At 41.2% G+C, this 27,981-nt stretch overlaps 1 long non-coding RNA gene across 1 annotated transcript in view; it reads left to right on the top strand.

Moving 5' to 3' along the window:
* LOC138753278 (uncharacterized) overlaps positions 1–27,981 on the top strand; it is a 71,099-nt gene that overhangs the window by 13,070 nt on the left and 30,048 nt on the right. The window lies entirely within an intron of this gene.

Below are 27,981 nucleotides of genomic sequence, written 5' to 3'. Positions count from 1 at the left end.
GGAGAAGTGAAAAGCCATCGACAGTGGGAAGTAAAAAGGTTTGAAATTTATGTACCTCCTTGATGTCTCCTTCTAATCATCACAAAGTACTTTAGTCAGTGAAGTACTTATGAGGGGTAGTTGATTTCTCAGTAGGAGAAAGAGGAAGCAACAATATAATAATGGTTAAGATGTTTCTTATTTTATGTTTGTGTATTAAAGTTGGTTAAGACATTGGGGACAATACTCTGCTCCTATACAAAAATTACATGCAGTTGAGAAGGCAAATGGGAACTCAATTTAATATGTTTTCCAAAGGATAAAGCAATATTTCTCTGGAGTACTAAGCTGAGATACTTGTCTCCAAATGCAAATTAAACTTTATGACTCAGAGGCAATTGTGCTCACTGAAACATTGCTCCCATCCTCAAACAAACAAAGAGGTAGAGGTAAAATACAACCATGTAATGGGATCTAATTATTTGTACATTCATGCTACTTTCATATGGAATTCAGCCATGTTAAGAGTTTAGAACAAATAAATTATGAGGATTGTCTAACTTTGGGGTAAAAAAGAGAAAACAAGTAACAAAATGCAGACCATTAACTTTAGGCCTGTATAAGATGAAAATAAATGAGTTATTACACTTGGAGAATGAGGATAGATGTGAATGTCATAATATAAAGATTATAACGCTTTTGTATCCTGCAGGATTTTAGTTCAGTGGAATGGATTGTTTTTTTTTTCCCTTAAAAGTTGTTTTATTGAGTTTTTTTAACTTTATTTAAAATAAAACCATTTTGAAAGCATATTACAATATTTCAAACTTAATCCAAATTCATGTGGTATTGTATAAAAAGGAGAAAAGAGAGTAATGAAATACAAAAGAAAAAAAACTTCTATTAATCCCCCCAACCCCCCTACAAACTAAAAAAAAAGAAAAAGAGGCAAGAAAACCACAACAGGAGCACTTCACTTTCCGATACCTTTAAATGTGTAAATATGTAGAGAGACCTATAAGAGAAAGGGAATGTTCAAGATTCATTTAATATAGGCTCCATATTTTCCAAAATGTATGATATTTATCTCTTAAATTATAAGTAATTGCCTCAAGTGGAATACAACTCCAAATTTCAAATGCCATCTGGCCATTCCCAAATCAGTATCAGACTTCCAAATTATAGCAATACATTTTCCAGCTATTGCCAAAGCCATTTGAACACATTTTACTTGATACATATTCAATTTTAATTTAGGTTTAATGCCTCTAACATCCCCCAGGAAGAAATGGCATTGGATCCTGTGGGAATTTTATTCCAGTTATTCATTCTAATAAATTACACATTTTAAGCCAAAAATGTTTAATTGTGGAACATGGCCAAGTTGATTGGAAAAAAAGCACCAACTTCTTGTCCACTGCCAAAAGTTAAAAAAGTATTCTTTATAAAATCTTCATCATTTACATTTGGTGCATAAATATTCATAAGTGTCCACATTTCAGAATAAATCAGGGAAGTAATCCCACAGGATCAATTATAGTTTCAAATATATTTACTGGTAATTTTTTTTTATTAATTAATATAGCTACTCCTCTTGCTTTAGAATGAAAAGATGAAGCTATAACTTGGTCCACCCAATCCCTTTTTAATTTAGTATATTCTTTTTCTGTCAAATTAGTTTTTTGTAAAATGCAATATCAACCTTCATCTTTTTCATATAACTGAATATTCTTTTCCTTTTAATTGTACTATCTTTTCCATTAACATTAAAACTAAAAAAAAAAATTTTTTATAAGCCATTATCCCAGGTCAAAATCTCTTCCAATCCCGTTCTCTCAGGTCTTTTTATCAACTCTGACCAACTCCTGTGTACATCTCTGTCTCTTAAGAAAAATTTATAGAAAAATAATTTAAATTTTTTTAAAAATCATTAATAATCCAACAAATAAATATTACTTTAAAATTAATTTTTAAAAACTCAAAAAGTGATGAATAAAAATATAACAGCACTATTTCCCTCCACCATATGGGTTGTGGCTCCTGCCATGATATGGCACATAATGGTTCAGGCAAGCAAGGAAGAATATCCAATCCCCCCCAAGGGTGAAAAATAATTAATTACACATTAGGAAATAATAAATCGCCAGCCTCTTCAAGGTCCACATTAACTTTATCATCATCAATTAAAGATGTTTCCGGCTGGGTTTCTGGCTCCAACTGTAACTCTTTATGACAGCTTACAATATGCTTTGGCAGAGTCACTTGTGGTGTAATTTGAATCCACAGCATCGCTCTTTGAACACCTCATTGAGGACATAAACTCAACAGTTCTTGCTGATCTTACTCAATAATAGGAAGTGACTCTGCAAATCTTTGTACTTCTTCTTCATCCATAAAGAACTTGGATCGATCATTCATCAAAAACACCTTCAACATAGCTGGATATCTCAAAGTAAACTTTCTTCCAAAGAATCACCTTCACTCGATTAAATTGTTTTCTTCTAGCCACCACTACTTTATTTAAATCTGCATAAAAGAAAATTTTATTTCCATCAATAACCATAGGTCCCATGTTCTGCCTGGTTTTCTGGTCTGCCAATCTTAACACTTTCTCCTTATCTTGATATCACAGACATTTAATCAATGTAGCTCTACGTGGCTGATTTGGCAGTGGTATAGTAACGCTTCATAATGCTCTATGAGCCATTTCCAATTCAATTCCATTCAGAAAATTTTCTTCTCCCAAGATTCTAGGAATCCATTTTTGAAAAAATTTAACAGGGCTCCTTCAAAATCTTCTTTAAGTCCAAAAATCTTAATATTGTTCTCTCTATTTTTATTTTCCACCATATCCATCTTATCCATCAGTTCTTTCATCTGTTTTTCCAAGAATGTATCTGGATTTTCAACCCTTTCAATTCTATCCATATAGATGCCTTTATTATTTTTAACTCTCTGCAGATCCAAATCAACTCTTTGAACGGTTTCTTTAACTTCCTTCACTTCTGAAGTATACTTCAACATTTCACTTTTAAACTCCTTTATGTCAGATCTAACATCCTTAATATCAGCCCTTATAACTTGATATTGACCCATTATTAGTAAGTATTTGGTTCTTTTTTCCAAGACCTGAAGCCCTTGGTATTTCTTCTCCATTTTCTTGATCATCTTCATCTTGATCTGATTCTTCTTGATCTCCCTTCTTCTCTTGATCATCAGCTGTCAAAACTGCAGGTCCTCCTGACAGCTCTGGCATATTTGTTATATCTGCCTGCAGTTACGTCATTCCACCAGCAATACTGGGAATAATGCTATGGAGCAACCACTCCAAAGCATATTCTTCTTCTTCAGGCATGCATGGAGGTAAACCTTTGTGCAGGTGAGATCTGGATCATCACTTGAGTTATTTGCAGGGACTTCGAAACTTGAGGCCCAGGATCCAACTGTAAGGTAGGCTGCTCTTCCTCGATTTTCTTAGTATCTTTACTTACAATTTTCTTCTCTCTTGCTGCTTTCCTTCTTTTAGCTGCCATATCCAACAGCTTCCAGGTAGGTTCCATGGGATTTTAATATATTTTAAATTTGAAATCAGTATTTAATTCAGGCTTTATATTTTAATCCCCTCGGAGAGTTGTAAGTCCACCTCCTTCCCCTACACCATTACATTCCACTCCCATTTTTATTGAGTTTTATCATACAACCATACATTATAAGTCCCTATAAATTAAATATAATATCTATTTGGATTGGTATTTGTTATTTACATTAATGATTTGGATGAAGGAGTTTACCAGATGATATGCAGTTGATTCAAAGATAGATGGCAGATGGAGTTTAAAACTGAAAAGTGTGAAGTGCTTCATTTTGGAAAAAAATAATCAAAATAGGACATATTCAGTAAACTGGAGGGCACTGAGGAATGCAGAGGAACAGAAAAGTCTAGGAATAACAGTTCATCATTCTTTGAAGGTGCAATCACATGTGGATAGAGTGGTGAAGAAATATTTTGGTAAGCTGGCCTTTATGAATCTAAGCATAGAATATAGGAGTTGAGAAGGGATGTTGAGACTATTCAAGGCATTGGTGAGGCCACATTTAGAATACTGTGTGCAGATCTGGTCACCAAATTATAGGAAGGATATCGGTATGATTGAGAGGGTGTAGAGGAGATTTACTAAAATGTTGCCTGGATTGCAGTATCTAGAATACGGAGAAAGATTGAGTAGATTAGGTCTTTATTCCTTGGAGTGTAGAAGGTTGAGGGGGGATTTGAAAGATATATTTAAAAATGCAGATATTATACTTATATGTACAAATAGTAATTCAAAATGTTCATCTATGAAATTCAGATCCAGAAGATACAGAAATACTGAAAGTGAAGAACAAATAAAATGTTTAATTTGATAATATCTAAAGGTTGGCAGATTAAATTTAATTGGCAATTGTTGAAAAAAATGCAAAATTTTGTTGGATAGAAAAATCATTAAAAGTTTAAATTCCTAGATGATTCCATTCTTCATAGTTTCCATCTAAAATGGTAGGTTGGAATAAATGACTGAGTAGAATAGGACTAGTAAATATAAGTCTCATCATTCCAAAAATATTCCTAAATTGACTCCAAATCCTCATTCTATGTCTCATTATAAAATTCTTTGCTAATTTTCGAATAGAGAGGGGTAAATAAGGAAATATTCTTAAGGGATTTCAATTCTATTCCCATCCAATTGGGGCAGTCATCTCTATTATCAAACTGTAAGAACAATAACATATTCCTTATGCTCATTGCCCAATAATAAATTCTAAAATTAGGTAATGACTGGCCTCCATCATTTCTTGTGTTCTGAAGATAACTTTTATTTATTCTTGGTTTCTTTCCTTGCCATATATATGACTCCATATATATGATTCCAATGTGTGAAAGACTTAGAAATAAAAATTGGAAATGATTGAAATAGGTATAAAAATATTGGTAAAATATTCATTTTAATCAAAGTAAATGGCATATCATAGTAAGAGAAAGTTCTTCTTTGGCTTGGCTTCGCGGACGAAGATTTATGGAGGGGGTAAAAAAGTCCACGTCAGCTGCAGGCTCGTTTGTGGCTGACAAGTCCGATGCGGGACAGGCAGACACGATTGCAGCGGTTGCAGGGGAAAATTGGTTGGTTGGGGTTGGGTGTTGGGTTTTTCCTCCTTTGCCTTTTGTCAGTGAGGTGGGCTCTGCGGTCTTCTTCAAAGGAGGTTGCTGCCCGCCAAACTGTGAGGCGCCAAGATGCACGGTTTGAGGCGTTATCAGCCCACTGGCGGTGGTCAATGTGGCAGGCACCAAGAGATTTCTTTAGGCAGTCCTTGTACCTTTTCTTTGGTGCACCTCTGTCACGGTGGCCAGTGGAGAGCTCGCCATATAACACGATCTTGGGAAGGCGATGGTCCTCCATTCTGGAGACGTGACCCATCCAGCGCAGCTGGATCTTCAGCAGCGTGGACTCGATGCTGTCGACCTCTGCCATCTCGAGTACTTCGACGTTAGGGATGTAAGCGCTCCAATGGATGTTGAGGATGGAGCGGAGACAACGCTGGTGGAAGCGTTCTAGGAGCTGTAGGTGATGCCGGTAGAGGACCCATGATTCGGAGCCGAACAGGAGTGTGGGTATGACAACGGCTCTGTATACGCTAATCTTTGTGAGGTTTTTCAGTTGGTTGTTTTAAGCGTAAGAGAAAGTAGTGACCATCCAAAGAGTACTGATTAATTAAAACTAAAAGTTTCCTTTAAAGAGGTTTTTAAAAGTCTTAGTTATCATATTGCCTAGATATTTAAACTGATCTTTCACAATTTTAAAAGGTTAATTAGAATATAAAGTAAGTGGGTGTCTTGGGTAAACTTATACCTCTCATTTTGTTCATTTTAGATTGGTCACAGTGTTTGAGCTACCGAAAGAAAATAGACACACACACCGAGAGCAGTTCAGTTTATACAAATGTTTATTACTAATTCAAAAGCTGATTTCACACTACAATATGCAAGCCCTTCCCAACTATACTTATCAACGCTTGGACTGGTCCCAACTGCCGAAGCGAGGCAACGACTGCACACTTGTAGTAGGTTGTCAGGGCGCTGGTAGCAGCTTCTCCACCTCCCCCGACCGGGACGTTGCTTGGACTCTGGCTGTTCTTCCTTCTTGACAAGGGATGTTCCCACCCCTCGGAGAATCTAAACTTCAGCAGCAGGACCACAGGCTTATATACCCCAAAAACAATTAATCATGCGCCTACTCCTTCTAATATTTGTCAGTCAAAATCAAAACTGAACATTACATTCTACAATTTAGAAGATTAATTATTATGGAACCAGGATGTTATAATTTCCTGGTTTATCTCGTAGATACAAAGACTTATTAAAACTTCTCGAGCAAGACAGGTTGTGACCAATTCGTCAATTTCAGAGTGTTGCATTTGACAACTGCTTTCCCTGGGCCTCACAGTGGAATTCCATTTTAAAGTGTATCTTCAGATAAGTCCCCATGGCTGAGTTTAATTACATCTGCTAGTTCTGAAAGTAAGGTGACCTGCGTGTGGACCCAGTGTCGTCAGTTCCACATAAGCAAAAAGCATCTGGGTACATGGTTTTAATCCTCCATTACATCCCACCCCTTGGACACAATCTGTCATTTGCGAGGCCTAACCAGTATTTGAGTACAGAGGGAGCGAAAAAAGAGAAATCAAAACAACAATTACAAAGATAAGCAATGACGCGAGCCACCAACGGAGGATAGTGTGGCCCACCCCCCCAAATGTAGCAGTTAGCCATGAGAAAGGATTCCAACCAAGGCTCAAATTATCCTTGTTGGCCACAATACCCAGGTACTGGAGCTCACGAACAGATTTTGAAACATGCTGAACAATAACATATTTATATAAGCTGCACTTGAGGCTGGTGACCGAGGACTTCCTTGGTGTAATGCATCGGACCGTGTTTCCCACGGGTAACTCCCTTGGAACGTCCTCGACATTACAAATCCAATTGCTGGCATCAAAGCAGCTGTTAAGCCAGATCACCAGGAGTGTAAAATGGAGAACCTGGAACAAAGAAGCCTGACACATGTCACTCACGATACCATAAGCGTTCAGTGTTTAAACAGACTAAATCATCCTGTCCCTCAATAGCTACCCACTGAGTGTTACCCTGGGCAGGTGTCACTATTTCCCCTTTTACAGGAGGGCCACTACCTGGTGGTGCCACCCATACCTTTTGTCCAACATTCTCTAGTTCGGGAATGGGGGGCAATGACTGTTATTCCTCTGGAATAGGCTGTAATTCAGGAGCGTGAAGAAGTCGGTGGAAAGGTGTACCTCCTTTTAAAGGGCGATGATTCAAATTGTCGACTGCCTGCTGCAGCACATGGCACCATCCCTTCTGGGTCCCCAGTGATGTTTCCAAACGAATTTGTTCCTTCAGTAAGCCGTTCATTTGTTCAACTAACCCGGCAGCCTGCGGGTAATAAGGAATATGGTGGACCCATAAAATACCGTTGTCATTTGCCCAATCACAGATTGCTTTCCTGGAGAAGTGCGAGCCATTATCAGAGTGAATCTCCTCTGGAGCATCATAACGATAAATCAAATGGTTTAGTCCTTGGATAGTGCTAGCTTGGTCAGCCGTCTTGGTGGGAAAAGTAAAAACCAGGCCCGAAAAGGTGTCAACCATTACTAGGATGTAATATTTACCCATACAGTCTAGCATGGGGCCTATGTAATCAATTTGCCAGACCGCAGCTGAGTGAGCACCCCGTTTTATTCGGCCATGTGGACCAGGTGGAATGGTATGGAACTTCACAAGCTGACATTCTGGGCATGTACGTACGACCATGCGGACATCATCCTGATGGACGGATAAAGCATGTGTACGGGACCACATAGCTGATCCCTTCTCCCCCAAATGACCACTCTGTTCATGTGCCCATCGAGCCAGGGGGACGGTATCAGCACAGCTGATAGTGGCAAGCTGATCTGCTACTGCATTATGTTGAGCCATGTTAGTCGCCATATTGGTATGGGCATCAACGTGATAAACGGTTATCTCACGATGGTGGGAAGCATCCCACAACAGCTGCCACAACTCTTTGCCCCATACTGGGCGGTCATGTATCATCCAGTTGTTCTCCTGCAAATCAGGCATCCATACCACAAGTCCATTAGCCAAAGCCCAGGAATCAGTAAACAGGTGAAGAGGGTGATCATGGGGATCTAGTGGTAAAGTGACTGCCTTCAACTCAGCATACTGACTGGAGCCACTATCCCCCTCCTCCGATAAGTGAGTTCCTGACCTGGGATGGTAAGCCACCTGTTCGTGTACGCGGCCCACCCCTTCAGGCCCTCTGGTCGCACGACTCTGAATATACCACTTCCATTTAACAATAGAAGACTGCTGAGCCCGCCTGATCTTTAGATTAGCGTCATTAGCCAGGACCCAGTTCATTATTGGAAGTGTAGGTCTCAATTGAACATCTGCATCGCCTGTCATTCTTTCAGTCTCTAGCAGGGCCCAGTAACAGGCTAGTAACTGTTGTTCAAAAACAGAATAACGAGTGGCAGCCTCGGGCATGGTACGTGACCAGAATCCCAGTGGGACTCGGCGACCCTCTTGTTTCTGCCAGAGGCTCCAGGAGGCCACATCATCAATATAATGGTGAATTGAGAGGGAAGGCGATACTGGAAGGTGGGTGAAGGTATACTGGCGCCCCTTCCAGGTAAAGGCGAACTGATCCTGTGAATCCTCAGCTATAAGAATACTGAAGAAGGCGTTAGCGAGATCAATGACAGCATACCATGTTCCTGAGTTCCCAGTAGCAATGTTTTCAATAAGGGTGACAATGTCCGGAACTGCTGAAGCAAGTGGTGGGGCATGTTTGTTCAAAAAACGATAATCAACTGTCATTCTCCAGGAGCCATCTGGCTTCTGGACCGGCCAAACAGGGCTATTAAAGGGCGACATTGCGGGCCTCACTACCCCTTCTTCTTGCAGAGCATCGATGGTGGCAGTAATCTCTTCCTGCCCCCCAGGGAGACGATATTGTGGAATGCACACTGGTTTCATGGGGGCTGGCACCATCACAGGATCCCACTTAACCTGACCCACTACTAGTTTTTTTGTAATAGTTCGAATTCCGAATTCAAATCCCCCTTGGCTAGTATTAAGGGCCATACCGGCCAACATATTAATACCCAGGATACACTCGTCAGTAGCAGCCACCAGGGCATGTAACCAGACAGGGGAAGGGCTATCACCCACCATGGCACAGACTTTTATTTCCTTTGCCAGGGTGACCGCTCCTCCCAACCCCTCTATTTGAAAGGCCGGTCCAGTCCAGAAGTCGGGATTACCAGGAATCACCGAGTGCTCTGCACCGGTGTCGACCAAAGCCAAGTATTGGCGATCATTACCCCCACCCCAGTGGATTGTTAACGGTATGTAGGGCCGCGGATCCCCGTGTGTGCGCCGTGTCTCGATGGAGTAGACACGGGAATCCTGCCCACACCTTGAGGCTTCAGAAGGGTTCGGGGGCTTCCAGGACCACATGCTATTGTTATCTTTAAGAGCCTGTTTAACCCATTGTTTTACCTCATCATGAGTAACTGGAGCAGGAGAAGCCAGCTCGATAGAAGCAGCAGTGGGAGCAGAAAGCACAGCTGGGCCAGGAGGACTCAGCAGCTGGGGATGATGTTCCCCTGCTTTTTGCCTAAATCGATCTCCAATGGCAGCCAGCTCTTTTACAGAGAAATCACGGATCATTGACTCCTTCCGACCCCTGTTCCCACTTTGACTCACAGGGTCCTCCACCCAGTCTAGGGGAGGAGGTGGAGGCCATCCAACAGAGGGAGTAGGCCATAGAGCACAAGCAGGGGTTTGGGTATTTTCCCCTGGGTCCACATGGGAAACCGGGGTATCTATCCCTTCCATCTCTACCCTTACATCATCCCCCCTTCTGTCTGTTTGGGAAATCTGCTGCCTTATAGGGCGGGTGTGAACAGCAGATGGAGAGGGTAGTATGTTAGACACATGCTGAGGAGTATCTGCATTATTACCATTGTCATTCCAGATATTCCCATCCCAATCCTCAATTACATCAGGATCATTACCATTCCTTATCATGGCATGAATACGATATGGATCGGGTTCTACTCCATGCCTTTCCTTATCTGCACAGAGCTGCTGCCGGAGTTTAATATTACGGCAAATCATTTGGACATGCTTATCTTCCCATTCTTTGGCTCTGTCCTGACTGGTGCGAACAATCTCGCTCATCATGGAACAGCATTGTCGCAGGACTTCTAGCTCCTCCTCTAATTGCTTTCTTTTGCACTGAGATTCTACTTCTCTTTGAATTAATTCTGCTTCACGCTGAACGGAGTGGCGTAATGCTGTGGCCAGCAACCAAAAACCATTCGTCAGCGTTCCCTTTTTATCAGGAAATTTACTTTCTCGAAGGAGAGTGGCAACCCGCTCTCCCAGAGGTGCACTTGATGAGTCTAACTTCTCATCCCAACTAATGGGTGGTCCCAACAAAGACAGGGTATTGGCCAACATGCCAAACCCATCGTCTTTGGAAGTCCATACAGGAATCAAGAACTGCTCAGGGCTCACCTCTTTCTTTCGGCGAAACATCTTGAGACCAATCCTGCTCGCAGCGCCAATTGTCTTGGGTAAACTTATACCTCTCATTTTGTTCATTTTAGATTGGTCACAGTGTTTGAGCTACCGAAAGAAAATAGACACACACACCGAGAGCAGTTCAGTTTATACAAATGTTTATTACTAATTCAAAAGCTGATTTCACACTACAATATGCAAGCCCTTCCCAACTATACTTATCAACGCTTGGACTGGTCCCAACTGCCGAAGCGAGGCAACGACTGCACACTTGTAGTAGGTTGTCAGGGCGCTGGTAGCAGCTTCTCCACCTCCCCCGACCGGGACGTTGCTTGGACTCTGGCTGTTCTTCCTTCTTGACAAGGGATGTTCCCACCCCTCGGAGAATCTAAACTTCAGCAGCAGGACCACAGGCTTATATACCCCAAAAACAATTAATCATGCGCCTACTCCTTCTAATATTTGTCAGTCAAAATCAAAACTGAACATTACATTCTACAATTTAGAAGATTAATTATTATGGAACCAGGATGTTATAATTTCCTGGTTTATCTCGTAGATACAAAGACTTATTAAAACTTCTCGAGCAAGACAGGTTGTGACCAATTCGTCAATTTCAGAGTGTTGCATTTGACAACTGCTTTCCCTGGGCCTCACAGTGGAATTCCATTTTAAAGTGTATCTTCAGATAAGTCCCCATGGCTGAGTTTAATTACATCTGCTAGTTCTGAAAGTAAGGTGACCTGCGTGTGGACCCAGTGTCGTCAGTTCCACATAAGCAAAAAGCATCTGGGTACATGGTTTTAATCCTCCATTACAGTGGGCCTTTTAGTAATAATGGTTCACGCTTAAGCAGATTAAGTTCATAACTTGCAAATTTACTAAAGCATGTAATTAACAACAAAACCTTTGGTATGGAAACCTCTGGAGTAGACACAAAGTGAAAGGTTATTGCATATAGAGATAACCTATGTTCAATAGGCCCTCTAATCAAGCCTCTAAAACCTTAATTTCCTTGTTTAGCAACAGCTAGCAGCTCAACCACTAAATCAAAAAGCAGAGGGCTTAGGGGGAAAACCCTGTCTCGTGCCTCGTTGTAATTTTAAAACTTTGATTGTTGAGAATTAGTATGAATTGATGCTATTAGAGACACATTTAAAAGTTTTACCCATTAAATAAAATCTGTCCAAAATAGAATTTTACTAAAATGGAAAATATGTATTTGCATTCTACTCTATCAAATGCTTTTTCAGCATGTAAGGAAAGAATACATTCATTATGGTGAGTAGAAGGAGAATATATAAAATTCATTAATCTATGAATATTATGTTAAGAATATCTATTTCTAATAAAATCCATTTGGTCTAAATTTATTATTCCTGGTAAAATATTCTCTAATGTATGTGCTAAAATTTTTGTTGAAATCTTCATTTCCACATTAAGTAAAGAAATTGGTCTGTAGGATGCACAATTATCAGGATCTTACCTTTTATTTAAATCACAGAAATGGCAGCCTGATTAAAAGAAGGAGGTAATTTCTCTTCTTGATTGAATCATCCAGTGCTAGGTTTAGTTGCAAAATAAGTTATTTAGAGAATAATTTGTAAAACACCACTGGAAATCTGTCTGGACCCAGAGATTTGCCTGATTGTAGAGAGGATGTTGCTTTTTGCTCCAAATTTAAAATTACTGGAGTGTGGTCTGTTATAACTATGCCTTGATATTCACATGATTTAATCATGTTGATCAATTGATTAGCAATTAAAAAATAGTCTACCCTGGTATAAACACTGTGCACACTTGTGGGATTTTAAAATCTCCATATATCAGACACCCCCATTTTGGATAAGAAAGACTGTATTGCCAAAGCTGATTTGGTGGGATTAACCTTTCTATTTGAAGAATGGTCTAACACTATGTTTAGACAACAATTAAAATCACCACCCAAAATTAGTGAATATTTGGATAAATCTGGTAATAGTGCAAAAATATTTTTGAAAAAATGCTGGTTTATCTACATTTGGAGCATAAATATTAGCTAAAGCAATCAATTTATTATGTATTTTCAGAATGAGGATGATATAGTGGCCCATTTTATCTATGATGCTATTATGGAGTAGAAATATGACATTTTGTTGAATTAAAATGGAGATACCCCTGATTTTAGCTTCTGAATATGAATGGTGACATTGCCTTGCCAATTTAAACATTAGTCTATATTTATCTGTCTTTATAATGTGTGCATTTCCTGAAAGAAAGTAATATCTGCCTTTACATGTTTAATATATGCAAGTAGCCTGTCACATTTGTGGCCCGAAATGTGAAGTTAATAAAACATTAAACACAAGTTTATCAGGTAAACTTCTCCCAGTGGCTTTATTCTCCCGTTTCCTTTGTTCTCTTGCCTGTGTTCTTATCTCTCTCTCTCATACCACGTGACTTCCGGTGCATCTCATACATATTCATTATCATGACATCCCTCCTTTAATAAGAAATAAACTTTACCTTAACTTACCAATATCCCTCGGAAACATACAAACATCGTAACTAATGGTAATACTATAACTCAACTACATAAAGTTTACTTCCTACAGCACTCATACATGCACTGTATGATATAAGATTAAAATTCTGTCCCAAAGTTCTTATTAAAACTATGGCACAAAGTTTTCGTATCGTTTGGGCACTTTCCGGTTTCGTTTCGGCCTGCCTGCGATATTGTCGTCGCTTCTCGGTTGTTCACTCTCGGCGTCGGAAATACTGCTCGCCATGGCTTCGGGTGTTTCTGGCGCTCTAGTCACTTCATCAGGAGTGCTAGTAACTGCCTCTGGAACATCATCAGGTCTCTCAGTTTCAGCATCTCGTATTGGCCTTTCAACCTCTTCGCTCGATGTATCTCTGGACTGGTACCTTTTTACACCTGTTACATTATACTCTGACAATGGTCCACAATTCATTTCAGAGTATAATGTAACAGGTAATCCATATCTTGCGAATATCTCTGCTAACGCTTGTATTGTTTTTTCAGTGGTTGTGGACTTCAACACCACGTACTCATAGTATCTGTTGTAGTAATCTATCACTACCATAATTGATTCACCCGTCGATAAAGGTCCAAGAAAATCAACAGCTATGTCGATCCATGGTCCTGTCGGGAGTTGCGTACTCCGGATCTGTTCTGGCAGATTACTCCTACTTGTGATTTGACATCCGTGACAAGTTTTAACAAATTTCTCTGCGTCTTTATCACAACCTGGCCACCATACCTTGGTCCTGAGGTTTTGCTTGGTACCAACAATACCTAAGTGTCCTTCATGCGCTAAGGATACGATCTTCGGTCTCAATCTTTGTGGAATCACCAATCTGCAACCTCTTAATACACACTGTCTGATGCAACAAAGTTTGTCTCTAATGGGAATGTAAGCCTTGTGAGTACACTTGTCCCATTGTCCACTCTGTATGCATTCTCTTACTTTCATGAGTTCTGGATCACGTTCGGATTCTCTCTCGACTTCCTTCGTAGTCACAGCTTTCGGTGTCGACTGAATAGCTACGAAGCGTACAAAGCTCTCTGTTTCAGTTCCCAATTCTGACTTGGAATGTGGACCACCAACCTTCACCAATCTGGACAGTGGATCAGCAATGTTTGTTTTCCCTGCAATGTGGATTACTTTATATTTGTAGGGTTGTAGTCTGAGTACCCATCTCTCTATTCTGGCACATGGTTTGGATCTAGGTGCATAGATCACCTCTAATGGCTTATGATCTGTGATGAGTTCAAATTCAATGCCGTATAAATATGCATGGAACCTCTCACAGGCCCATACATGTCTGAGTGCTTCTTTCTCTGTCTGAGAGTATCTTCTTTCCACATTTGATAACGATCTGCTGGCATAGGCAATGATTCTTGGTCCTCCATCATGCATCTGGACCAACACGGCTCCTAAACCAACCGGGCTGGCATCCGCTATGACTTTGGTTGATGCCGCCGGATCGTAATATCCAAGAGTTTTTGCATCTGTCAGGCTTTGCTTCAGCGCTGTGAACGCTTTCTTCTGCTCAGATCCAAAATGAAATGGTACACCTTTCCTGGTTAGTTTCCTTAGTGGTTCTGCCACTGTAGCGAGATTAGGAATGAACTTTGCACAAAAATTGACCAATCCCAGGAAACTCCTAACCTCTGTTGTGTTCTGAGGTGCACGTGCCTCTGCAATAGCTTTCACCTTGGCCTCTGCAGGGTTTAGTCCTTCCCGTGTAAGTCTGTGTCCCATGAAGTCCATTTCTGACACACCGAACTGGCACTTGTTTCCATTCACGATAAGGCCTGCTTCCTGTAGTCTAGATAGTACACGCCTCAACCGTTTGTCATGCTCTTCCTTCGTTGGTGCATGGACTATGATGTCGTCAGAAATGTTGGCAACTCCAGGAATGCCTTGAATCACTCGATGGATTTCATACTGGTAGATCTCCGAAGCTGCATTAATTCCAAATGATAGTCTCTTGTAATGATACAATCCACAGTGAGTCACAAATGTAGTTACATCTCGGGAACCTGGATCCAGCTCTAATTGATGATAGCCCCATTTAAGATCAATTTTTGAGAATACCTTGCTGGTAGTTAGTTCTTGAAGTATTTCTTCCACTGTTGGTATAGGGTGTCGTTCTCTAATTATAGCTTCATTGGCCATTCTCATGTCAACACATAGTCTTATGTCACCCTTTGGTTTGGGCACAATCACTACGGGACCCATTGTATCGAATGTTCCACTGGTTCAATAATGTCTTGTTCGATCAATTCTTTAATTTTGGCTTCGACTTTCCCACGAAGTCCAAACGGAGTTCGGCGCATTGGTTGTGCCTTGGGTTTGACCGTTTCATCTACCGCTAGCTTCAATTGTCGACCTTTCAGCTTTCCTACTCCTTGGAAGACTGCGGGGAATTCTTGCTCCATATCCTCGTATGACTGAATTGAATTGACACAAGCTCCAATATGAAGTATTGCCAGGTCTTGCGCTGTGCTTCTACTCAGCAATGGTTCTCCCTTCTCTTCTATGACCATAAACTCTGCTTCGGTGTACTTATCTCCAGTTTCAACAGTTGCAGTAAAACATCCAATGGTCTGCAATGGCTTGGTTGCTGTGTATGGATACAGTTTCTTGGAACACTTCTTTGAGATACAGATGATCTTTTTCCTTTTCAACTTCTCCCATAAATGTCAATCAATCACATTACTGTCACTGCCTGAGTCTACAATGACCTGAACTGTCACTCCACCAATGATCACTGGGACCTTCTCATGACGTACTTCATTCAACGTAAATTGGTAACAACTCTGTTCCTCCTGGGTATCATCATTGTCACCGTCTATCTGGCGAATGGTATCTTTCTTTCCAGGATACTTTCCTTTCCCCCAGGCTTTGCCTTTGGAAGTTGTACTCTTCCTCTTCTGGTCTACATTGGACTTGCTTTTGCACTTCTTTGCAAAGTGGTCCTTACCTCCGCACTTTCTGCAAACTTTGCCTTTGGCCGGGCAATATGTGTCTTTTCCAAAGTGACCTCGGTTTCCACATCGATAACACTCCACGTCCTGTGTCGACGTATATCTTGGCTGATTATGGCGATGTGAGAGCCTCTTAATTTGCTGGCTTGAGTTGTCTTTCAGGGTCATGGTATGAAATTGCCCTTCAACAGCCTCTAATGCAGCAGCAATGGTTACATACATACATCTCATACATATTCATTATCATGACATAGCCTTCTCCTTTTTATATGTTCAATAAGCCCCTTCACGTTCCACGATATAATTTTAATAGGTGCCATCATTCAAATAATTTATGGTATTGAACAAAATGAAAGGATGCATTGGGACATGTTTCACTTTTATTCCAGAGGCTGCAAAACAAAAGATGAAAAAGTAAATTGTTAATAACAATCTTGTACCTTAAAAAATCAAACAAATCCCTCTCTTCCAGCCCTCCCCTCCTTGAAGGTCACTAAAAGAAAAAATCTGATGAAGCCCCCCCCACTGTTGTTGTCACTGCTCCTATAATTAAACATGTGGTGTCATTTATTTCTTCCCTATAATAAGACCAAACAAAGATAACACTGATAACAACCTGCTAGTGTCTGAAAAATATTGCAAATTCTCCTTTATGCATGTCCATTCATTTAGCTAGTTAGTCTGTAAAATATCACTTTTAACATTTAAACATTCAATGTTAAAATATATAAATATTTTCAAAAGAAAAATGTTGAGCAACCAAACCATCTATTGCTAGTGAACAATTTCATATCAAATGGTTTCACATTACTTTTAAATATAAGGAAATATTTCTACCAAAAGTAAAATGAACAAAGAAGTACTGGGCACATATGTGCAAAGATATCAATGGTTGGTAAAACCAGCAGAAATAATAAAACTTAGAGCACCAAAAGATATCCTCTACTGCTATTAACATATAATTGATAAATATATAAATTGAAAATATTTCCCAGATATGGTAATTTTCCCTATACAAACTTACTTCAGAAGACCAAAGAAAATAAATATCCTCCTTTTTTAATTGAAATTGGCCAGTTTCAAGTATCAAAAGTTCACTCATCTTGACGTTGAGGTAGATGGTGCTACGGCAGACTCTCGATTCACAAATTTCCAAGCCTCTTCGGGTGAATGTAAAAATATCTTCTGATCTCCTTGGGTAACCATCAATCTCACCAAGTAGAATAAAACAGGTTTGAAATCATTTTAATACAGCTCCACCATTATCTCATTGTAGACGTTACACAGAGTGACTACTTCTGGGCACTAATCCTCCACAATCTAATACGTAGACCTTGAAAAGTTAGATTATTTTTGAATGAGTGGTTCTCAAAATTAGCTCCTTTTTTTGATAATGATGAAAGTGTAATATAACTGCTCTAAGATAGTCCTAAGAATTCTTTAAAGATTAGGAGTGGTGTGCTCTTTCTAGCACTAAATCAATTCCAACCACTTCAACTCCAAACCATTCAGTAAGTAATTGCATAAAAAAAACTTTATCGGTGGTTTACCTTTTACAACATTCTCCATCAGACCTAAAATACAAGATTATTTCAATGACTCTGTCCTTCTAATGTCAATACTCAAGCTTTTAACTTTTTGTTATCAGCAATCAAAGCTTCATTTTGTTGTTCGAGTTTATCCAACCTATTGTTCATTGTGATGCTGTCAGCTTTCAATGCAGTCAGACGATCTTCTATACATGGGAATGAGTCCAAAACTGTATCAAATTTATTTTCAATTTCTTTGGCCCACATTTTTAAAGCTTTGTTCCTATCCATCATTTACTTGGTGAGATTGATGGTTACCCAAGGAGATCCATCGTTTCCAATCATTTTGGTAGCTATTCCTGTTCAATCTCACTTTCTTCCTCCATTTCTTCTTCCTTCTCCTTTCTTTCTTTCATGGTTTTTAATGTAGGTACTTAGGCTACTCTTTTCATCATGAGAGGTCTTCAAGTAATAATTGATGGTCTTAAAAATAAACTTTAAACAGGTTGGTTAATTAGAAGCGAATAGAAAGTAGGGAGGTCAACAAAGGTGATGTAGAGTCCTTTGTTTTGTTCTCTGCACTTTTCTTGGAGCTGTCTGAGGGCAAAGACCATGTCAGTAGTTCCTCTGTTTGCGCGAAAGCCGCACTGTGATTCTGGGAGAATATTCTCGGCGACACTAGGTATTATTCTATTTAGTAGAATCCTAGCGAGGGAGCTGGAGCAGGGCGGAATCTTGGACTGAGTGGTTGGCACTGAAAAGAGATTGGAAGTGTTCTGACCATCGGTTGAGGATGGAGATCTTGTCGCTGAGGAGGACTTTGCCGTCTGAGCTGCGCAGTGGGCTTTGGACTTGGGGTGAGGGGCCGTACACAGCCTTTAGAGCCTCGTAGAAACCCCTGAAGTCGCCAATGTCCGTGCTGAGCTGGGTTCGTTTGGCGAGGCTAGTCCACCACTCATCGACACCGTGAGCAGGAAAGGGCTTTGGCAAATACTAGAGCGCATCGGATGTCCCCCAAAGTTCCTCAACATGATTATCCAACTGCACGAAAACCAACAAGGTCGGGTCAGATACAGCAATGAGCTCTCTGAACCCTTCTCCATTAACAATGGCGTGAAACAAGGCTGTGTTCTCGCACCAACCCTCTTTTCAATCTTCTTCAGCATGATGCTGAACCAAGCCATGAAAGACCCCAACAATGAAGACGCTGTTTACATCCGGTACCACACGGATGGCAGTCTCTTCAATCTGAGGCGCCTGCAAGCTCACACCAAGACACAAGAGAAACTTGTCCGTGAACTACTCTTTGCAGACGATGCCGCTTTAGTTGCCCATTCAGAGCCAGCTCTTCAGCGCTTGACGTCCTGCTTTGCGGAAACTGCCAAAATGTTTGGCCTGGAAGTCAGCCTGAAGAAAACTGAGGTCCTCCATCAGCCAGCTCCCCACCATGATTACCAGCCCCCCCACATCTCCATCGGGCACACAAAACTCAAAACGGTCAACCAGTTTACCTATCTCGGCTGCACCATTTCATCAGATGCAAGGATTGACAATGAGATAGACAACAGACTCGCCAAGGCAAATAGCGCCTTTGGAAGACTACACAAAAGAGTCTGGAAAAACAACCAACTGAAAAACCTCACAAAGATAAGCGTATACAGAGCCGTTGTCATACCCACACTCCTGTTCGGCTCCGAATCATGGGTCCTCTACCGGCACCACCTACGGCTCCTAGAACGCTTCCACCAGCGTTGTCTCCGCTCCATCCTCAACATCCATTGGAGCGCTTACATCCCTAACGTCGAAGTACTCGAGATGGCAGAGGTCGACAGCATCGAGTCCACGCTGCTGAAGATCCAGCTGCGCTGGATGGGCCACGTCTCCAGAATGGAGGACCATCGCCTTCCCAAGATCGTGTTATATGGCGAGCTCTCCACTGGCCACCGTGACAGAGGTGCACCAAAGAAAAGGTACAAGGACTGCCTAAAGAAATCTCTTGGTGCCTGCCACATTGACCACCGCCAGTGGGCTGATAACGCCTCAAACCGTGCATCTTGGCGCCTCACAGTTTGGCGGGCAGCAACCTCCTTTGAAGAAGACCGCAGAGCCCACCTCACTGACAAAAGGCAAAGGAGGAAAAACCCAACACCCAACCCCAACCAACCAATTTTCCCCTGCAACCGCTGCAATCGTGTCTGCCTGTCCCGCATCGGACTTGTCAGCCACAAACGAGCCTGCAGCTGACGTGGACTTTTTACCCCCTCCATAAATCTTCGTCCGCGAAGCCAAGCCAAAGAAAAAGAAAAAAAAAGAAAGTAGGGAAATAAAAACAAATTAGTCAGAGCTTATGACCACACCTCTTCACGACATCAAGTCACATGGGGAAGTCCAGAATGGGTTATTTTAATCCAATCAATCTGTCAAGGAGAGATCTTTAGCACAAAATATTAATATTTTATGGAGATTCATAAAAAATTAATACAGATAAAATATAGATAAATAAATGCAGATAACTCAAAAGTATGCTGAAAATTACTTCAGGATGAACGTGTTCTTCAACATAATTGACTTTATTATCGATGGCCTTTTACGCTGCTTTTCTGCAATCAGGGATATTTGTGGACATTTTGATTTTTTGTGGCGCGTGAAGCAGTTAGAAGAGAATGAGTTGTTACAAAAAACTAATCAGTTTTATCTGCGATACCCAAATCATATTTCAAGTGACATTCAAAGGGAAGTCCATCTTCTTAAAATAATTTTTGATGTGAATTTCAAACTCGATATTGTGTTACCGAAGAAAGTTTATGGTCAAATATTGAAATTGAGATTGGGCAATGTTTTCCCAAATGTCCTCATTGTGTTGCACATTTTTCTGTTATTGCCAGCAAAAATGACCTCTAATGAGAGGAGCTTCAATGTCCTTGTGGTGGAACCACTGTTAATACTCTTTGTATGTGTATGGCTGTCCCACCTCTTCCTGATTGTACCCATGGCTCCTCCCCCTTGATTCCCCTAATAAAGACGGCAATGCCATAACACCTCCCTCAGAACAAGCTCAGGTCGAGGATCAGCAACATGAGATGTGCCTTCTGTTTATGGTAATAAGAGCCTATCAGTCAAGTAACTTCTAGTCTTAATTAAATCATACTTTCAGTCCACAACAGTGCAAGAACATTTGAATGGATTAGCAATTTTAAACATCAACAGTTGCAAGGCTTGATTTTTCGGGTGTCATTGATGAATTTGCCCAAAGAAAAGCACATAAAACATTTCTGAATGTGAAGAAGTGATGACTATTTTTGATCTGAAATTCTGAATACAGAGTAAACATGATTGTACAATTATATTTACTGCTTCTTATTATAGTATTGTACTCTATTCTCTTACATATATTTTGAATATAATTGCTTGCCATTACCTTTAGTTTAGATCGTTCTAGTTCTTTTATTCTGTTCTGTTACTTGTAAGTACATCATGTACACTACATGTACATGTATATACCCATATATAAATCATATGTATTTAGCACTTATTACAAAAATATTTAATGAGCAGATTGAAATGGGGCCTACATTTCCCACTGGCTTGGGCCTATTACCAGCTTTGCACGGCCCTGTCTATACCTCAGCCAATAAAGAAAAGCATCCTCTCTGCCTTCTAAACCTCTGTGTCATTCACTCCAAGATCCCACTGTTCTCTGCTCCCCTTGTTACCCTTTCTTCTATTGTGTATATCTTCTTCTTTGGCTTGGCTTCGCGGACGAAGATTTATGGAGGGGGTAAAAAGTCCACGTCAGCTGCAGGCTCGTTTGTGGCTGACAAGTCCGATGCGGGACAGGCAGACACGATTGCAGCGGTTGCAGGGGAAAATTGGTTGGTTGGGGTTGGGTGTTGGGTTTTTCCTCCTTTGCCTTTTGTCAGTGAGGTGGGCTCTGCGGTCTTCTTCAAAGGAGGTTGCTGCCCGCCAAACTGTGAGGCACCAAGATGCACGGTTTGAGGCGTTATCAGCCCACTGGCGGTGGTCAATGTGGCAGGCACCAAGAGATTTCTTTAGGCAGTCCTTGTACCTTTTCTTTGGTGCACCTCTATCACGGTGGCCAGTGGAGAGCTCGTCATATAACACGATCTTGGGAAGGCGATAGTCCTCCATTCTGGAGACGTGACCCATCCAGCGCAGCTGGATCTTCAGCAGCGTGGACTCGATGCGACGTTAGGGATGTAAGCGTTCCAATGGATGTTGAGGATGGAGCGGAGACAACGCTGGTGGAAGCGTTCTAGGAGCCGTAGGTGGAGCCGGTAGAGGACCCATGATTCGGAGCCGAACAGGAGTGTGGGTATGACAACGGCTCTGTTTCCGCTTATCTTTGTGAGGTTTTTCAGTTGGTTGTTTTTCCAGACTCTTTTGTGTAGTCTTCCAAAGGCGCTATTTGCCTTGGCTAGTCTGTTGTCTTGGTTATTTGCACTCCCCAAATGTAATATTTAATTTTCTTCTAAATTGAATTTTCCCATTGAACCTAACCAGTCCATCAAAATCTGACTGCAACATTGACTTTTCTTCCTCACTATTAACCATAATGTCAGTCTTGATATTATCATGGTTTTGACAGTTAAGTCCAAGTATATAATTGACTGCTTGGACTTAAAACTCACCTTCTCACCCACTATCCAGCAAATAAAAGCACATTATTTACCTGATTCCAACGAGGACAGGTGAAGACTTGTTATGATCAGACATGACTAGTGTAGGTTGGTGTGGCACCGTTAGTGTAGTGGTTAACGCAAAACTATTACTGCACCAGTGACCTGGGTTCATATCTGCTGCTGTCAGTAATGTTTTTTAGACTGTAATGTGGGAAAATCGCTGAAAAAATTAACATAATTACTGCCCATGTGGTTGTTTACACTGGCCGTTTTTTTAGAGTGCAACAGTCCCGGAGTTGGAAGTGCAGTAGAGTGGATGACTGACACAAATTTTTCTGCTACAATTTACACTGTGGGCTTCCTCCAAAAAGTTGTAGGGGTCCTGCAGGATAAATCGTGGTGCAGGAATTGACTCAAAATTCCTGTGCATTCCTTTTTAGACTGGCCATGTAGCGGCAAAATTCTTTGATTGTGTCGTTACATGCCTGCAGTCTAAAAACCATCAGTAAGGAATTACTTCTATAACTATATGCCTCTCTCTGTCCTATTTACCCTCATAGGATGTTCACAACAGCCTATCACTTTGGCCAAATCTTTTGCATTTACTTTAATGACCTTATTTGACTCAGGATCATTTTGTACTTGACAATGCTTCTCCAAAGTGATTTGGGATGCTTTGATGTGTTAAATATGTCACATCAATGGAAGTTTTTATTGCTATATATTCTTGCTGCTGATTTCATCCAAATTATTTAATCCAGGCAGCTGTAAGATATTGCACTTGGGAGGTAAAATCCTGGTAGGTATTTCGAGGAAACCTTAGCAGTTCTGAAGTATAGAGGATCTTAGTGGCATTGATTTAGAGACATGGGTGCAAGGTCAGAGCTCTCTGAAAGTGGTGACACAGGTGAAAAGGTAGTGAAAGGATATTTAGTATACTTGCCATTGTAGGTCAAGACATTGAGCACGAGTTGGGTTTATCATGTTGCAATTGTGCAAAGCATTGGTAAGTCCACACAAAGAATTTTGTGCAATCAGGCTGCCACACCACTGGAAGAATGTGGTAGCAATAGAGAGAATGCAAAAGAGATTTACCTGAAAGTTGTCTGGAATGGAGGGTTGTAGTTATAAAGAGAGATTCTCATTGGATCATGTGAGATTGAGGTGTAACTTCACAGAGGATTATAAAATTCTTTTTCCAGGGCAAAGGAGTCCTGAGGCCATCATTTTAAGGTGAGAAAAGAGAAATTTAAAGATGCTCTGAAGGATGCATTTCACTAAGCAGGTGGTTCATATTTGGAATAATCTGTCAGAGGAGTTAATAGAGGCTGATACAAATGCAATATTTCCAAGGTACAGTATTTAGACCAGATAGGGAAGGTGTCAAGGAGTTATGGGCCTAAACATGATAAATGTAGATAGGCATCATAGCCAGTGGGGAGATGGACTGAAAGGTCCTGTTTCTGTGGTGGATGTACTGGCTGCTTTGATGATTGTCCATGTCTCCAGCAGAATGCTGAGCACTGATGCACCTCAAGGCTGTGTGATCAGCCCAATCCTCTTCACATTTCTGATCCATGGCTGCAATGCCAGTTCCAGCTCCAACAGGATCATCAAGTTTGCAGATGACATGAAAGTAGTTGGCCTCATCAGCAACAACGATGAGTTGAAATACAGAGAAGAGATAGAAAATATTGTGAAATGGTGCAAGAATAACAACCTGAATCTCAATGTGAACAAAACAAAGGGGATGATTGTGGACTTCAGGAGGACCAAGGACCACCACATTCCACTACACATTAATAGCTTGGAGGTGGAGAGAGTTCCTCGGATTGCAATTACCAAGTGGCCTATCTTGGACTCATATTTCCTCACATGTCAGCAATGCACAACGGTGACTGCACTTTCTTAGAAGGCTGAGGTGGGCAAGGCCACTGGTCTCTATGCTGTTAACTTTCTATAGAAGCTCTATTGAGAGAGCATCCTGGCTGGTTGCATCACAATGTGGTATGGTTGCTGTAGATCATCTGATCAGAGGTCAAGCCACAGGACCATAATGGCGGCAAAGAGGATCACTGGGGTCTCCCTCTACCCTTTTGAAGTGATTTATCAGGATTGTTGTTTAAAGAGGACTCACAAAATCATTAAGAAGCCCTACCACAGCATCTTCCACCTAATCCCATCAGGAAAAAGATGCAGGAGTATTAGAACCAAGGAACAGCTTCTTACCAACAGTAAGACTCCTGAATAACTGTTTTACAGCTAAAACAACTCTCTGTGACTCTGCTATTTATTAATAATATTTATTTTAATATATGTACTCTGTATATTACTAGTTGTCTGTATATGTGTTATGTCTGTACCTGTGTTCGCCCTGTTTGCACCGTGGATCAGAGAATGCTATTATATCAGGTTATACCAATACAATCGGAGACGAATAAACTTGATCTTGATTCTACACAATTTATCAGCAACTTCTCAATGCTTGTCCAGCCAAGGCCATCTAATATGTTAGCACACAGGGATATCAGTGTCATGTTAGTAAAACACTGAAGTGCTGGATGGACTCAGCAGGTCTCGCAGCATTCAAAGGATATAAAGACATGTAAATGTTTTGGGCCTGAGCCCTTTTTCAAGGTTGCCCAAGAGATAGAGAAGGAGAGCAAAGAAAATATTGTGTCCTTGACTCTTTGAAATGATACAATGTCATTTTTGTTCAGATGTTTGAAAGATTCCGACAGAATGGAGAGGCATCAACAATATGTTGGTTTTACATTGCACTGTTGCAGAGACCTGCTCTCAGTAGAGTCCATCTTTTAATAGTGGACTGTATTTTTGGCATCTGCAGCCTCAGATCTTTGAGTTAGCACTCCTTTACAAAACAGCATTTGCGACTTTTTTTTTAACCATTTGCATGGAAATCACATTTTCATCGTGTGTATCCAGTCAGCTGTTAGTGTAGGTCAAAGAAACACAAAGTATCATTCTCATCTGCCTGATGAAAGCACTAAACAGCTGTAATCAATGGCATTTCCTTACTCACTGAAATATTATTTCAGGATATTTCAGCCTCTTGCTGAAAAATGTTCTCATCACAAAAGAGACAGACCAAGATTTTTTATATCCTGAATTTGCTTAATTTCCACAAAATTAAACAACTGAAAATGTGAAGTAGCGCAGCATATTTTAATTTTATTCCTACTTCCTGTTTGTTTCAACAAGGTCATAAAATAAATGTAACCTAGATTGTATACCTAAAATGGATGGGAAGGGGGGGGTGGGGGGGTGGCTTGGGAGGAGGGAGGGGGGGGGGAGAAAAAGTCACTGTATATGTGTGAAAAAGAAAAAGTGTGTAACATGGCTAATGTGATTTATGGTGTGAAAAATAAAAAAATTTTAAAAAATAAATAAATTTTAAAAAAAACAAGGTCATAAAATATATTTTGTGGTCACAATAGCTAACCTCAGATTCACTCAGTTTATTTTTTTACCTCTGACTCATTATTTGGTAATACTTTTAACTTTGAGTTTCTGGCCACCTTTCCTAATTAACAACAGCAACCATTTATGAACATATGGACAAAGCAAAAATCAGGGATTTCCAAAGGAAGCAATGCAAAACCTGAGATAAAAACAATAAAAATATTCATCTGTTCAAGCAGGCTGTGGGGAAAGAGGTAAATGAGCTAATGTCTCAGGTCAATGACCTGAGAAAAGGCCATTAACCTGAAATTATTATAAAACAGGACATGCTGGAAAATCCAGGTCAGCCAGCGTCCTTTCAGAGGGAAATAAAGTTGTCACAGTATTTTAGTTTAATGAGCTTTCATCAGAACATGGTCAACAACCTAAAAGGTTAACCCTGTTTTTTCCCTTTACAGATGCTGTCCAGTCTGCAAATATTTCTGGGTTTTCTGCCTCTCGTTCAGAATTTCTAGCCCATGAAATTTTTTGAATTTAGATTGTCAAACATTAACTTTGGATCTCTTTACACAAGTGCTGCAGGATCTGTGGACTATTTCCAGCATCTTCCTGTTCTCTCTCTTGCTCTCCTTTGCTTTCATTCCAGTCCTGTGGGTTGTAAGATGAAAGATGAGACAAGGCTCCACCATGGATGTAACAATGTGACATTGACGGGAAACTCAGTATGAAGCAGGAATTTAAAGTCTCAATTAGTGCGAATATTGTTTCAATAAAGGAATTTGATGTTTCACTGGCAACACCACCCAATAAAGTTGGAGAATTTGATCTACACAAGGTAAATAGAGAGGGTTTAAACTAGTTTGGCAGGGGTGGGGGCAGGTGGGAACTAGAATGTGAGTGCAGAGAATAAGGCAGAAGATCAAAAGCATGATGCAAATGTTCTGACTGGAAGGGCAGGCAAGGAACAAAGCATAAAAGTAGACAGAGGGTTTGAAATGTATCTATTTCTATGCTGGGAGTATTAGGAATAAAGTGGATGAACTTACAGCATGGATCAGTATGTGGAACTACAATGTTGTGACTGTTCCAGAGACTTGGCTGGAGGATGGGCAGGATTAGCTAATGCAGGTAGGAGCTTTAAAGGGAATAGGATTGGGGGGGGGGGGGGGGAGTAGCATTACTGATCAAGGATAATATCATGGCTTTAGAAAGGAAAGATGCTGCTGAGGAAGTGTCCACTGAGACAGTGTGGGTGGAGGTTAGAAATAGGATGGGAGCAATTACTTTACCAGGAGTAGAGTGTAGACCCTTAAATAGCCCTCATGACACCAGGAGCAGATAAACAGGTAAGCCAAAAATTGTGAAAAACTTTTTGTAGAGCTCGTCGAAAGAACCAAAGACTTGTTGATCCAAACCAAGGCTTTTATTAGCAAAAGACCGGAGCTCTTCACAGGTGGCCGACCAGTCCGGAATGATCCGACCTGGCTAGGGACACAACCCTTTAAGGCCCAAACAATAGGTGTGGCTTAGCTCTCAGCCAATCGCTGTAAGCACAGTCTAGATACAGTAACTATATACACTATGTACATTGGTGATAGATCTGTACTATCACATTCACCCCTTCTTGGAGAATTGACCCGGGGAAAAAAAAAAAAAAACAAAAACGAGGGAGAGAATGAAAAGGGGTAGGTCAAGGACTGTAGCGGTCAGGGGGTCTGACCATCCGGCGTGACCGCCTTGGTGCCGGGATTGGGGTCGCTGGAGTGGTGTCACCAGCGGGCTCATCGGGTGCGACTGCTCCGTCGCTCAATTCCCCAGTCGTTTTGTCGGCAGGGTGGCCCGAGTCATTGGGGTGCTGTTGGTCCTTCTGTTGCGGCACGGGGCCTGGAGCATAAGGAGTTGGGGGGTTTGCTGGGTCTACCGCGTCCTGAGCTAGGTCCCGCACCGAAACAGTGTCCTCCCGCCCGTCTGGGAACTCCACGTATGCGTAATGTGGGTTCGCGTGGAGTAGAGTCACTCGGTCGACCAAGGGGTCATTCTTTGAGTGCCGGACGTGGCGTCGCAAAAGGACGGGGCCAGGGACGGTGAGCCATGCCGGTACAGTGGTTCCCGATTCGGATTTCCTCGGGAAAAGGAACATCCTTTCGTGGGGGGTGGCATTTGTTGCAGTACATAGGAGGGAGCGGATGGAGTGTAAGGCACTAGTGAGAACCTCCTGCCAGTGAGAGGTGGGGAGACCTTTAGACCGGAGAGCCAGTGTAACCG

The sequence above is a fragment of the Narcine bancroftii genome, chromosome 1 (assembly GCF_036971445.1).
Source record: "Narcine bancroftii isolate sNarBan1 chromosome 1, sNarBan1.hap1, whole genome shotgun sequence".
Classification (NCBI taxonomy): domain Eukaryota; kingdom Metazoa; phylum Chordata; class Chondrichthyes; order Torpediniformes; family Narcinidae; genus Narcine; species Narcine bancroftii.
This window is presented reverse-complemented; position numbering and strand designations above follow the sequence as displayed.